At 41.6% G+C, this 15,898-nt stretch overlaps 1 protein-coding gene across 3 annotated transcripts in view; it reads left to right on the top strand.

Moving 5' to 3' along the window:
• CENPH (centromere protein H) overlaps positions 1 to 15,898 on the top strand; it is a 620,329-nt gene that overhangs the window by 237,779 nt on the left and 366,652 nt on the right. The gene's annotated exons all lie outside the window — the stretch shown is intronic.

Genomic DNA, 15,898 nt, shown 5'->3' with positions numbered 1-15,898 from the left:
TTTTGAATAATGAACTAGATCATTTGACTGCTGTACACACAGCACAGTATAGACTAGACATTGCAGGTAATGTATGTATCATTTATATGTAGTAAACTTAGTGTGCATTGTAGTTGAATGCCACTTACTAGAAGTTCAGTACCCAGAATGCCGTTATAAGTTAGCCTGTAACCGAGCCACAGACAGCTGTAATAATTTTCTATACTGTGAAAGTCAAATAAGGCAAAGAGGGTTGGAGGTCTGACTGTGACCCAAGCAAACAAGATTCCACTAGCATGCCTAGTATGATAGGCGACAGGCAGGATGAAGAATGAAGGGTTATGGCCTACTCACCTCTTCGGTTGGGAAGATGGGGTTGCATGAATTCAAAATTATAAAGAGCAGTACAGTCTTCCTGGTGGAGATTGGAGAGATCATTCCTCATGCTATGACAGGAGTGGTAGGGCAGCTAGGAAGAAATGCTTCTTGCTGAAGTGAGAGTACACCCTCCACAGACAGTACATTGCTGACCCTTCCTCAGCACCTTGCCAGGTGCGTTTAGTTAGAAACGGGAGAAAAACTGGAAGAAGCTTGAGCCACTCCTAATGACTGCTTTCATGGGGACCCTCTCAGTCAACTTTCATCTGATGAAGGGGGATGAGAATAGTGGGGGAGGGTTTGATGGTCAGCAGGCAGTGGGGGCAAACACTTAAAAAAAAGTAAAGTAATGCTGTATTTGTTAATTATTACAAAATATAAAGCATTTTCTAATTTCGCTTAGTGCCTGGCTGTGACATTACTTTCTGGTTAGCCTTGAAATAAACAACATTCCAAAATTGCTATATGTGACACAGAGAGCAGGCTGTCATAGTCTGTATTTTAAAGTTAGAAATAATTAAAAGAAAAGAAGACCAAAACAGGAGCCAGGATACAGCAAAACGATTTATTGTCTTCTGGTACCTCGGCTATGGAAAGCCTTCACAGGAATAATAAAAGACAAACTGCTGCATCTTTTTATACATTTGCTAAATTGAATAATTGTGCAATTAATTGTGCAATTAAAAATGCAAATTAATACAAAGACAATTTGATCCAGTTTCTTAAATGTTTCTCATTCACAAAATACAGAGTAAACTACTGAAGTTATAAGTACAAAAATTAATTTAAATACCTTATAAAATAATTTTATAAAGTAATATTCATTTCTAAATTCAATCCCTTGGGCATAAGAGTACCAAAATTAAGAATAAGTCTACTTTCTAAATTTAATAGTTTTTGTGAATAGTTACCAGAACCTATAGCACTTGGTTTGGCAAGAACACAAAAAAACAGAGTCCAAACTACCATTATGAACTCTATTAAAATGTTCCGAAATGGGACTTTCTGTCCTAAAGTTCCTAACATCACCAATGTGCTCCATAATACGTATTTTTACCTGTCGTTTAGTTTGGCCAATATAGTATTTAGGTGGAACACATCCACAACCCACTATATAAACAACTCCACAAGATTTGCAATCAAATCTATCTGTGGCATTAAATTTAATGCCATTGATAACATTTCCTGAGAGATTTTTAACCCTAGGGCAAATTTTACATCTGCCACATTCAAACATACCATTACCTTCATTCAAGTGTTTCACATTATATTTTAAACTCAAAAGTTCTTTTAAGTTAGAATATCTACCATAAGAGAAACAAACCCTTTTGGCAAAGAGATGTCCTATTTCATCGCTATCACAAACAATAGGCCACAAAAAGTCTACAATACTTTTAAGTCTACTAGAAAATGGAGAGTATTTAGTCACAAAAAATATTTTACCATTATTTACGTTATTAAATTTCTTATATTCATTAAAACTTTGTGCCAAATTATCTCTCAAACTCTTATTACCAAGAATCTTGTGTTCACTATTTATAACACTATTTTTAGAGTAGCCCCTACTTAAAAGTCTATTTTTTACATCATTAAATTCTGCTCTCAAAAAACATTTTTCAGACGCATGTTCGAATATACGTTTGAATTCACCAAATGGAAGAGCCTCAATTAAATGTGTTGGATGTACACTAGAAGCATGTAGAAAATTATTTGTTGCTGTCTCCTTTCTATAAGGTCTAAACTGAATGTTATTATGTATATCCACATATAACAAAATATCAAGGAATTGTATACTATATAAATCAACTTTGTAAGTAAACTTCAAACCAAACTTATTGGAATGAAGTCTATCAATAAATCCACTGAATTCTGAAATGTTACCTTTACAAATGAATATCAAATCATCAATGTACCTACGGTATAAAACCACAGATTTACGAAAGAACTCTAAGGTATAGAGAAAACTAGTCTCAAAGAAGGACATAAATAAAATTGCATATGTGGGGGCAAAATTAGCCCCCATTGCTGTACCTTCTTTTTGCAAAAAAATCTTCTCCTCACATAAAAAATAATTATGTGTAAGTGCAAATTCAAGCAACAAAATAATGAAGGAAGTACGAGGGCCTTCCCCCAAAGTGTTGCTAATAGCCTCAAGACCAAAATTAGTTGAAATACTTGTATATAGGGCCTTGACGTCTACAGTAGCCCAGTAGAATTCTTTATCCCAGTGCATATTTTTAACCAAGGCACAGAAATCATTAGTATTCCTAATATGAGAGATAACATTCTTCAGTTCTTTTTTCAATAAACTGTCCAATAGAATTCCCACATTCTCAAGAAAACAGCCACAACTAGAGACTATAGGGCGACCAGGAGGGTCACTATAATTATGAAGTATTTTTGGCAGAGCATAAAAGGTCGCGTCTCTAGGATTATCCACATGCAATTTTTTTCACATCTTTGTGTGTGAAGAAACCCAATCTCTCACCCCATTCAAACAACTCCAAAAGTGCCCCATTAAATTCCAAAATAGGGTTATGAAACAACTCAAGTGTAAACACTTTCATCACATAACAAATCAAAAACCATTTTTAGGTAATGTTGTTTGTTCATAATCACCCAATTACCCCCCTTGTCAGCTTGACAGAAAACATATTTATCAGAAGCATTTTGCATAGCTCTAACAGCTAGCCATTCAGATTTTGTTAGATTAAATTCAATAAATTGCTTCCTAAAATAAGCATATTCTGTTTCAACCTTCCTAATTAAAACATTTTCAAAATTATTCAAAATAGCTGACTTCTTAGGTGGATAAAAAGTGCTATAAGTGGGTAAAAAAGTAACTTCAAGCTTGCCATACCCAGTGAAAAAATGATTCGACTCAAAATCTGGGTCACAAAACACAGATTCAGACATATTATCATCCACAGAATTGTCTGACTCATAATCATAAATGGAAAGATTCAGTAATGAGTCCTCTAAAACAGAAAAACTTTCATTACTATTATTGCTGTTTACATCCAACAAAACTTGGTTAGCAGAATCTTGTGCTTCAAAGAAGACTTTTAAATGTAATTTACGACAAAAACGTTTTATATCAAGCACAATGTCAGCAAGAGCAGGTATCTTAATAGGAACAAATTTACTTCCTTTAAGCAAAACTTGTTTCATATCAATAGTAATATTCAAGTCGCTTAAATTTAAGATATGCGAATTTAAAGTACTAACATTTTTATGCACAGAAACAGATTCCAAGCTAACAGAGTCAACACCTACTGTGGATGAGAAATAAAAGTTAGCATCTTCTATTTCGACCCCTTGTTCTCGGCTTGCGTCTGTTATTTTGGCGAAAATTCCATCTGCTTTGCTGCTCCGTCTCTGAATGCGTCTCCAAGTCTTCCGTTAAGTCCACTCGTTCAAAGGACACACTCTTCTTGCTTGCAGTAGTATCTGATGACGAAACTGATGAGTCCCGCCCACTATGAGAGCTTGCTTCCGTACTTCTACCCTGGATTGTACCATTTTTTCTTTTACGTTGCCAAGAATATATTAGATCATTCCTAAAGTCATTTATGTCCCGATTTAATTTTTTCTTTTTACGTTGAATGACTTCAGTTTCAACCTTAGTAACTTCATCATTTATTTTCTTCATAGTAGTATGAAAACTCTCATTAGAAAAATCATTAAATAAACTGCCTTGTATCTCCGCAATCTGAGACTGGATCACACCCAGAGTTTTCTGATTACGTTTAACCAGAATTTTGAGCCACCCAAGAGTACATTGTAGTGAAACTGCCTTCCATTCTGCCAGTAGTTCCTTTTTATCATCACAAAATCTAAAAGCAGGCAACTTGTCTACTCGAAGACCTCTCGGTGTAATCGATAGGCTCACATATTTTTCAAGCAAACGGGTATCATAGAACAAAGAAATTTCTTTGACCATAAGATGTTAAGTTGTCAATCTCGCCTTCATTCTTGCTGGATGGGTTCGGAGCCGATCCTCGGCTCCGACTCGGCACTAGCTTTAGCTCGAGAACTCCTTTTACCAGCTCGAGGCAACCCTATATCCCATGATGCAAGGCGGAACTACCCCAGATCTCGTTTGCCGCTTAGCGAAAGAGGTCTCCTTTACCAGCTGAGGTAAGTTTTTCTTGTTAAATAAAAAAAAAAAAAAAGTTAGTTAGGGGTTTAATTTCCCTTCAGTGTTAGGTTAGCCTGTATTTAGTACAGCCCACCCTATTCCCTTCCTGAGAAGCCCTTTCAGCATCCCTGAGGTGTTGCCCGACTGTCCACCCTTGGAGGCAGTCGGGGGAAGAATTTCGCTGTACCCAGTAGCCTGGCAATCCCTATCACAAGAGAAGTGGGTACAGTCGATTATATCCGAGGGCTACAAAATCCCCTTCGAAAGGTTTCCCGTACCTCTACAATCCCTTCCAGACATCTCACCCGGTCAAAGGGATTTGGCAAAACAGGAAGTTTCAAAACTCCTGGGAAAAAGAGCCATCCAAACAGTGCCGGCAGACCAAGTAGGATCCGGCTTCTACTCAAGATTCTTTTTGGTCCCCAAAAGGACGGGAGATTGGAGACCAATACTAGACCTAAGCAGACTAAACAAGTCTGTCAAAATGGCAAGATTCCGGATGGTCACGCTGCAATCCATTCTGCCCTTTCTGGGCAAGGACAACTGGATGTGCTCGATAGACCTTCAGGAGGCGTACTATCACATAAAGATTCACAGACGCTCCAGAAGGTTTCTCCGCTTCGGCTGGGAGCCAGTCATTACCAATTCAGAGCACTGCCCTTTGGCCTCACTTCAGCCCCAGAGTGTTCACCAAATGCATGGCGGTGGAGACAGCGCACCTGAAGCGCCGAGGATTCCAAGTGTTTCCTTATTTGGACGACTGGCTCCTCTCCGCCACCTCCAGGGATCAGCTTCTTCGGTCCAGAGACTACACCTTACAGCTTTGCAAGAGTCTAGGAATTTCGTGAATTTCAAAAATCCTCTCTGCTGCCTTGCCAATCTATCACCTTTATAGGCGAGAGTTAGATACCGTCAAAATGTTAGCCAGACTAACAAATCAAAGGATTCTGGACATCCAGAAATTTGTTCAGCTTCTGTTACAAAGCAACAAGGTCAAAGCCAGGTTTGTCTTGAAGGTTCTAGGCCTAATGGCTGCAGCCATTGTTCTTCTTCCACTAGCTCGCTTCCACATGCGTCTCCTGCAGTGGATGTTGTTCACGCAGTGGTCGTACCACGATCTGCCCATGAGACACGAGATCTTAGTGACACAGTCTTGCAGGGCTCATCTACGATGGTGGGTATCTTCCCCTCTTCTTCAACAGGGCCGACCATTTGTTCCCCCTCCTCCAGTTGCCACAGTCACCACGGATGCCTCTCTGATCGGGTGGGGGGGGGCATTATCAGGGCAGGATGGTCCACGGGACGTGGCAACCCATAGAATACCACCTGCACATAAATGTCCTGGAGATGAGAGCAGTGCTTTTAACGTTGCAAGCCCTCGACGACTTTCTTCCCACAGGGACTATTGCAGTACAGACGGACAACATGTCCGTGGTCTGGTACATCAACAAACAGGGCGGAACCAGGTCCTATCCCTTATGTCGAGAAGCTCTCAGACTTTGGCAATGGGCGATCTCTTCTCAGCGGTTTCTGATAGCAACGCACATCCCGGCAGGTCCAACCTATTGGCGGACAGGCTAAGCAGATCTATTCTGATGCCTCACGAGTGGTCTCTCAATCAGTCTGTAGTGGATCAGATTTTTCTGAAGTGGGGCACCCTTGTTGCGATCTTTTCGCTACCCTCAAAACAGCAAGTGCCCAGATTACTTCACACTATTTCCTCTTCCAGGCCAACCCTTGAGAGACTCTCTAACCCAGGATTGGCCTCGGGGACTTCTTTATGCTTTTCCTCCCTTTCCATTGATTCCACAAGTCATTCAGAAAGCCACCGTTTGAGAGCCAAATTGATCCTCATTGCTCCATATTGGCCTCGACAAATTTGGTTTCCGTCTCTACATCATCACCTTCTGGTGCAGCCCTGGCATCTGGACCCAGTTCGGATCTTTTGATCCACCAGTCGGGTCAGCAGCACCGAGCCATTCATTCTCTCAACCTCACTGCTTGGTTGCTCCACTTCCTTCCTAGCCAGGCTACCAATGATTTCTGACTCAGTCAGAGACATTTTAGTGTCTTCTTTAAAGTCGTCCACTAGAACTGTTTATGCTAGCAAGTGGCGGCGTTTTATTTGGGCAAACGCCAGAAATATTGATCCCTTCACCGCTCCTATACATTCTGTTTTGGATTTCCTGGCGGAGGTTTTTCATTCGGGATCATCATCATCTACAGTCAAAGTACAAATGGCTGCTATTTCCAAATTTCATGTTGGCTTGCAGGACAATAACATCATGTCTCATAAGTTATGCAAAGCCTTTTTGAGAGGAGTTTTTCTCCTAAAACCGCCTGTGAAACATCCTCCTCCGCAATGGGATCTGAACTTAATGCTGGCATCCCTAATTCTACCCCCTTTCGAACCGTCTGCTACGTGTTCTTTAAAGTTGTTGACATGGAAAACTATATTTTTGCTGGCTGTTACCTCTGCAAGAAGAGTTTCTGACATTCAGGCCCTCTGTATTCGTTCACCTTATCTGGTGTTTCATAAGGATAGGGTTTCGCTCAGAACTAACCCTTCCTTTCTTCCCAAGGTTGTATCTCAAGCCAATATTAACCAATCTATTGATCTACCAGTTTTCTTTCCTAACTATTCTGACAGAGCTGAACAGAAGCTACATTTTTGGATGTTCACCGTCAGCTCAGGTACTACTTACATAGGACTAAACAAGTTAGAAAATCAGACCAATTGTTTGTCTCCTATGCAGGAAACAGGTTGGGTCTTCCAGTATCTAAAGTGACCTTATCTAGATGGTTGACTTCCACCATTTCCTATGTGTACTCTCTAAGGGCAAACATCTATCTTCTAAGCCAAAAGCACATTCGACCAGGAGTCTATCCACTTCTGTAGCCTTTCAGGATAGACTTCCCATTGACACTATTTGTGCAGCAGCTACTTGGGCCACGCCTCATACCTTTGTGTCTCATTACAAGTTGGATTTGGCCTCCAGAGATAGGGCCAGTTTTGGTTCCACTGTTCTCAAGAGTCTGTTCCATTGAGCCACCGGGATACAGGTGCTAGGGGCGGTCCCATCCAGCAAGAATGAAGGCGAGATTGACAACTTAACATTTAGAAGTTATGTACCTACCATAACGTTCCATGTTAGTTGTCTTCTCTCGCCTTCTTTCTTGCCCCTCCCTCCTTCCCCTGGCCTGGACAGATCTTGGAGAGTTCCTATTAGATTGCTTCCTCTGGAGCATTGTTATGAGGACTTCTTTTAGGAACCATGGTTCCTAATTATATTAGGATAAGTCTTTAGCAGGGTTAGTTAGCTACCAAACGAGATCTGAGGTAGTTCCGCCTTGCATCATGGGATATAGGGTTGCCTCGAGCTGGTAAAAGGAGTTCTCGAGCTAAAGCTAGTGCCGAGTCGGAGCCGAGGATCGGCTCCGAACCCATCCAGCAAGAAAGAAGGCGAGAGAAGACAACTAACATGGAACGTTATGGTAGGTACATAACTTCTAATTTTTTTAAGTCATTAAATCTCTTGTCATAGTTACCATCCACAGAAAATGTCCAAGGGTCAGAGCGAGCCAATTTATCTTCCCTTTCCTTCAATAGGTTAGCAAACATAAGACCATCTGTATTCAAAACAGGACTCGTCATATTGAACCAGCTCCAAGAGATAAATATAAAAAACCACGAAATATGAATATAGAACACCAAAACAGGAGCCAGGATACAGCAAAACGATTTATTGTCTTCTGGTACCTCGGCTATAGAATAGCTTATGGTAGATATTCTAACTTAAAAGAACTTTTGAGTTTAAAATATAATGTGAAACACTTGAATGAAGGTAATGGTATGTTTGAATGTGGCAGATGTAAAATTTGCCCTAGGGTTAAAAATCTCTCAGGAAATGTTATCAATGGCATTAAATTTAATGCCACAGATAGATTTGATTGCAAATCTTGTGGAGTTGTTTATATAGTGGGTTGTGGATGTGTTCCACCTAAATACTATATTGGCCAAACTAAACGACAGGTAAAAATACGTATTATGGAGCACATTGGTGATGTTAGGAACTTTAGGACAGAAAGTCCTATTTCTGAACATTTTAATAGAGTTCATAATGGTAGTTTGGACTCTTTGTTTTTTTTGTGTTCTTGCCAAACCAAGTGCTATAGGTTCTGGTAACTATTCACAAAAACTATTAAATTTAGAAAGTAGACTTATTCTTAATTTTGGTACGCTTATGCCCAAGGGATTGAATTTAGAAATGAATATTACTTTATAAAATTATTTTATAAGGTATTTAAATTAATTTTTGTACTTATAACTTCAGTAGTTTACTCTGTATTTTGTGAATGAGAAACATTTAAGAAACTGGATCAAATTGTCTTTGTATTAATTTGCATTTTTAATTGCACAATTAATTGCACAATTATTCAATTTAGCAAATGTATAAAAAGACGCAGCAGTTTGTCTTTTATTATTCCTGTGAAGGCTTTCTATAGCCGAGGTACCAGAAGACAATAAATCGATGTTCTTCATCTCACATTGCTGCAGTCCTTACACTTGGGTAGTCCGCTGTCCTCGGTCGGCCCGAATATCAAAGTATTAGGCTGACGTCGGTCAAGGCGCTTAAGACTGACATCAGGACGTCAGGGTACAAATGCGCATGACCGACGTCATATCCTCAGTCTTTTTTGCCGCATGGTCCGATGCAGAAGCAGCGTTGCAAGTGCCGTTCGGCGTTCTGAAATTTTTCGAATTCGGAGTTTCAGACGGAGTCAAAGTTGGCTAAGTACCCCGTTGGGGAATATTTTGGTTTTTTCTTGCCTCAGTGGTTTACCGGATGTCAGAAAAAGTGAATAACTGTATTTCTTGTGGGAAACAGATACCGCATAGAGATTATCATACTTTGTGTATTCCTTGTTTGGGGCCTGAGCACGACGTTGTTGGGTGTCGCTTTTGTGCTAGGTTCAATAAGCGCACTATTAAGCGAAGGTTGGATTGTGCCAGGTTGGTCTTTGGGAAGCGGTGCAATTATAAGATGCCGTCGGATGCTCCGACGCCCGCTTCTTCGAAGAAGCGCAAAGACAAGGCAGCTAAGCCCAGACAAGAAGAGTCGTCCGTACCGGACGCCGGTTCTTTAGAGGCGTCGGTGGAACCGGTGGTTCCACCGGAGGCTTCTCAGGAGTCCCAGGGGGAGACTTTGTTATTGCAGGATGTGGCCTCTCAGGAGGCAGGTCAGGCTGAAGGGGCTTCTCAGGTTACTGTACTCCCCTCCCTTCCTAGGGTGGTTAGGCCTTCTCCTTCTGTTTCTAAGGCTTCTCCCAGAGGTAGGCCAGGTTTAGCTTCTGTTGGTGTCACTCCTAGTTCTTCAGGATCTGTGCCCAAGAAGCACATGCTTAAAATGGCAGAAGATTTAATTTCTTTGATTAGAGGTTCTTTGCCCCCTCCAGATAAGAGGCCTAGGGTGGAACCAGAGTTGGGGAGTTTTGAGCAGCCTTCAGATGTTTCAGAGTCTTGGCTGAAGACTTGCAGGAGTACTCTCCTTATTCTGATTCTGATGCAGATGAATCTACCCTTCTGCTTCTCCTCCAGAGGATTTTTCATTTTCAGAGACTCTTCATTCCATGAGGGAGCATTTTAAGTGGGAAGGTCAGGACTTCTCTGATTCCAGGAAAAGGCTTAGGGAGTTTTTGTTTTTGCCCCAGCATAGGCCTTTGGCTATACCTCCTGTTCTGGATGTTGTGGAAGATGTGTTTGCGGAGGCTTCACTTAATCCTGATTCTTTGCCTCCTGCTCCTGTTAAACCGGATAGGTATTATAGGGTGCCTGAGGCTCATAAATATCTTTATAAGAGTCCTAGGGCGGACCCAGAAACTGTTAGTCAGGGACCTAAGGGTGTCAAGGCCTCTGTTGTAAAAAATCCGGTTCCTCCAGATAAAGAGGCCAGAGCTTTGGATAGATGGGGAAAGAAAGTCTATACGTCCTCCACCTTAGCTATGAGGGCTTTGAATTGCCAGTTTCACATGTTGAAATATCAGAACTATCTTCTTTCTCAACTGAAGTCTAAGGTAGATGCTCTGGCGGAAGGCATTGAGTGTAAGGAATTACAAGATTTAGTGCATGTCTCTGAACAGGTGGGTAAGCATTCTTTACAATGTGGTTTTGATGCTGTACAGGCCTCGTCTAGGGTGGCTGCCACTGGGTCAGTTCTTCGCAGGCACGCCTGGCTGAGGGATCAGAATTTATCTGAACATGTTAAGACAAGGATTTTGGATGCTTCTTTACAGTCTGACGTGTTGTTTGGTTCACCTGTTGAGTCAGTCTTGAAGAAAATGGAAGACAAGGCTAAGTCTATGCAGACTGTTAAAGATTTTTTGCAAGTCCAGCCTCCGAAGTTTAGTAGGAATTGGCCTGCTAAGGGGTGGACATACCCTTCTTATGATTCACAGTCTAGGGGTAGATCTAGACATGGTAGGGGTAGAGCTCAGAGCTCCTTTAGACCTAGAACAGGGAGTTCTCCTGCACAATCTTCAGGTGAGGGCAGGGGCCAGTCCTTTCGTAAACAGGCCCAATGACCTACCTTTTCAGCTGCCAGATCCTTCTTGCCTGGCAGCACCTTTGGGAGGAAGGTTGGCACTCTTCAGGGAAAATTGGACTTTGATTACCCAAGACAAATGGGTACTGGATATCATACACCAAGGTTACAGGTTTTATTTCCATACCTTGCCTCCTTTCAAAGGCATGCCGGACGTTCCTCCTCAGCAAAGACTAGAGGCTCACAAACAAATTTCTCTGCTGCTCCAAATAGGGGCCATACAACCGGTCCCTCTGTCAGAAGTGGGCCTAGGATTTTATTCTCGCCTGTTCCTAGTACCAAAGAAGGGGAACACGTGGAGACCAATTTTGGATTTATCTATCCTCAACACTTATCTGGACATTCCCAAGTTCAAAATGTTGACGTTACAACAGCTTTTACCTCTGCTGGGCAAAGATCACTGGATGGTGACTCTGGATCTCAAGGAGGCTTACCTTCATGTTCCTATCAGGCTAAGTTGCAGGAAGTATCTGCGTTTTCGAGCTGGGACCTCTCATTATCAGTTCTCTGCATTGCCCTTTGGCTTATCTACTGCGCCCAGAGTGTTCACGAAGGTTCTGGCTCCAGTGATTGCTTTCTTCAGGCTAAGAGGAATACAAATTTATCCTTATTTGGACGATTGCCTGATTCTGGCCCAAGGAAAGGACGAACTTCTTCATCATTTGCAATATGTGATAGCAGTGCTAAGATGCCTGGGGTATTCTGTGAACGAAATAAAGTCCAGTCTAGTACCCTCTCAGGACATGTGCTTTCTGGGTGTGAGACTGAATACAGCATCCCAGATGGCCTTTTGACCCCGGACAAACAAAAGAATCTTTCTCTTTACTTCCATCAATTGTCTCATCAGTCCAGGCTGACTGCAAGGACAGTCCTTCAAGCCTTGGGGTTCATGGCATCTTGTATTCTGGTGCTTCCCAATGCCAAACTGCATATGAGGAAGCTACAATGGTATCTCAAAAATGTATGGACACAGCACTGCCAAGATATGGACACTGTCATTCAGATAATACCTTGCATTCAAAAGGAATTTTTGTGGTGGGCTCAGGAATGTCACCTAAACAAGGGACTCTCTGTGACCCGGCCAGAGGCGAGTCAAATTCTAACGACAGATGCCTCAGACAAAGCTTGTGGAGCTCATCTAAATGGAAAGTGGATACAAGACACGTGGCCTGCCAGACTTCAACATCTACATATCAACTTGAAGGAGATGTTAGCAGTCCAATTTGCTTTAATAGCTTTCAAGGATTTACTTCTTCCAGGGCAGGTGTTGGTTCTAACAGACAACACAGCTGTCATGTGGTACATCAACAAGCAAGGGGGGACGCATTCTTATCCTCTATGCAGACAAGCAATGATTTTGTGGGAGACTGCTCTCAGTTTACAGCTAAATCTTCAGGCAAGGTTTCTGCCGGGAGCACAGAACTCCTTAGCAGATGTGTTGAGCAGGCAAATTATGGATCCCCACGAGTGGAAATTGGATCCTCATGTATTTCAGAAATTGACAGTGTCATGGGGAACTCCAGACATAGATCTGTTCGCTTCTCCACTAAACTACCAGCTGCCAAAGTTTTGCACAAAAAGGTTTCATCCCACAGCTTGGAAAGTGGATGCTCTTTCATTCAGTTGGAGCAATCTTCATGTGTATGCCTTTCCACCTCTGCCTCTCCTCCCAAAGGTACTCCTGAAGGTCAGACAGGACAAGCCAAAGATGATTTTAATAGCTCCAGATTGGCCTCGACAGCACTGGTACCCATTACTGACAAGCCTCATGGGCGCGCCTCCATGGCCTTTGCCTTCGATTCCACACCTTCTGTCTCAGGAGAACAGTCATTTACTCAATGTCAAACTTCACTCTCTTCACCTGACAGCCTGGCATATTCTGTTTTAAACCCTGGAGGGTCTCAGCTTCCACAGCAAGTTTTGAATGTTATTTTGGAGGCCAGAAGGCCTAGTACAAGGAAAGTGTACGCAGATAAATGGAAGAGATTTTTATTTTGGAGTACAGCAAAGGAATTTGATGTTTCTAAGCCTAATTTAAGTGTGGCTCTTCAATATCTTACTGAGTTACTGGACAAAGGTTTGTCCTTCTCTTCTATTAAAGTTCATGCTGCAGCAATTTCTGCTCACTATGACTGTGACCCACCACTGTTTTCTCAGCCTTTGTTTAAGCAATTCCTTAGAGGGGCAAAGAATATAAGACCCCCACGGAGAGCTCCTACTCCTGCTTGGGATCTCAATTTTGTGTTGGAGAAACTCACTCTACAACCTTTTGAGCCTGCAGCTACTGCTAAGTTGAAATATTTATCATGGAAGACTGCTTTTTTGTTGGCCATTACCTCTGCAAGAAGGGTTTCTGAGTTACAGGCCCTTATGGCGGTTGAGCCTTTCTTAATTTTCCATAAAGATAGGGTATCTTTGCGTACTAATCCATCCTTTATGCCTAAAGTGGTTTCTAGTGTGGCTTTAAACCAAACTATTCATTTGCCTACTTTTTATGCAAACCCCCAAAATAAAGGGGAAAATATTTTGCACACTTTGGATATACACAGGCAGTTGCGATATTATTTGAGCAGAACTAAAGGGTTCAGGCAGTCTCAGCAGTTATTTGTTTCTTTTGCTTTGGGTTCTCAGGGCAAGCCTGTGTCAAAACAAACTATTTCTAAGTGGATTGGGTTTTGTATTGCTTTCTGTTATTCCCATCATGGCAAGGAGATTCCAGCTGGGATTAGGCCTCATTCCACTAGGGCTACTGCCACTTCTACGGCTTTTTTAAGGGGGGTGGCAACTAAGGATATTTTGGAGGCAGCTACTTGGAGTTCAGTGCATACTTTCTCTAAGCATTATCACCTTCCACTTTACTCTAAATCGAGGGCTGGTTTTGCCACTGCAATTTTACAGGGCATTTTGGCAGCCTACTGCATTATAGTTTTGCCATCCTCCCTTATCTCTGCTTTGGGATTCTACCCAAGTGTAAGGACTGCAGCAATGTGAGATGAAGAACATAGTACAGTTTTGTACCTACCATAAATGTAGATGTTCGAAGATCCACATTGCTGCAGTCCATTTTACCCTCCCTCCTTCCCCTCTGTAGTTAGAGGCGGTTGTGTGGTTTGGGTTGTACATATTGTGAATATTGTATATTTTGTACATATGGTTAGTATTAGGGTGGTTGGTTGTTTTTTGCTGTCTTTTGGTTTTTGACCTTTCTGTTTAGGGTCTTCTGACATCTTGGGCAAGAAAAGACTGAGGATATGACGTCGGTCATGCGCATTTGTACCCTGACGTCCTGATGTCAGTCTTAAGCGCCTTGACCGATGTCAGCCTAATACTTTGATATTCGGGCCGACCGAGGACAGCGGACTACCCAAGTGTAAGGACTGCAGCAATGTGGATCTTCGAACATCTACATTTATGGTAGGTACAAAACTGTACTTTTTGCTGTATCCTGGCTCCTGTTTTGGTGTTCTATATTCATATTTCGTGGTTTTTTATATAAAAGAAAAGAAGACCTAGACAGTGCAATGTTCAGTAATGCTCTGTAAAAAAAAAAAAAAAAACAAGGATTTGAGTGCAGTTGCTGCACTGTATCAGTTAACTTAGGAAAGGACATTTAAGAATCCTGTGCTATGCTAATTCTGAAAAAAATATGGACAGATGCCAGCTGTTGTAATACAAATTGTTAAATTGGCAACATATGCACTTGCCAGGTGGGCCACACAGCAGTTGAAGACCTAAACATACAGAGACGCAATCACTTGTATATGTGTAGGTGTATGTGTATATACAGCCTTCAGGATTGCAAACCATGATATGTTTTATGTACTGTGTTTAATTGTGCTCCTCCCACATTTTACAAATTATTACACTGTTAATGGTGTACAGTCTGTTTCTGCTATGTGCTGTGCATGTCAGTGGCCCTGAATGCTGTGGCAAATTGAAGATACTCAGGGCACACTGTGGCACAGCAGAACTGTCATAAATCTGATGTTGATAAGCATGCTTGTGGTATGCATCAAATTATTTTTCTGGATGGGTAATGCTGGTATTTAGTTGCATTGCTCTACTTACTGCGTATAAATTGCATATGTTTGAATTGTGTATGGCAATTCCTCCATGCAGCTGTGATACAGATTGCAGACTAGTAGCATAATTATACAATACCCCTCCACGCACATATACACACACACTCACTCACTTGAAATGATTTGAGAAAAGGAGCATTATAACCCATTGCATGAATTTAAGAATAAATTAGCTGAGGACACACATACTTGGTTAATAATGATAAACTGTGTTTTCATCTAATTCTCTTTTGCTTGAAAAATATGTGAGCCTATCGATTACACCAAGAGGTACACACTCCTTAACCCTTTCTCCTTTAGAGCTCTCTGGGGAGTTTAGGGGGAGGTGTGCCAACGCCAGCCCTTCTTTCCAATGCAATTAACAGAAAATACAGTTTACCAGTAATGGATATAGTTGCATGTAGTACAACCTCATGTTCCGTAGTCTCAAATAGTGCTTTTCATTTAATTTTACCATAATCAAAAATATATATTAAATACAGTATACTAATAATTGTGTTAAGGTGGTTGTGACTAACTAGAAGTAATTGCAGACATGTTCCCTGGACTTTTATTCAAAATTTTCTCAGGTGAAAACTTAGCCAGACTAGCTTTACTTTTTGAAATGCTGCACCCCCCCCCCCCAACCCTGCACAGCCTCAGGCTTTTCCCCATGACTCCCCAGTCACTCATCCTTGTTCCTTACTGGATACTCCAGTTTCACTTGATAGGTCACC

This window comes from Protopterus annectens, chromosome 6.part1 (genome assembly GCF_019279795.1).
Source record: "Protopterus annectens isolate FY-2018-M chromosome 6.part1, PAN1.0, whole genome shotgun sequence".
Classification (NCBI taxonomy): domain Eukaryota; kingdom Metazoa; phylum Chordata; order Ceratodontiformes; family Protopteridae; genus Protopterus; species Protopterus annectens.
Note: the sequence above shows the minus strand (reverse complement) of the source record. Positions and strands in the feature narration are given on the sequence as shown.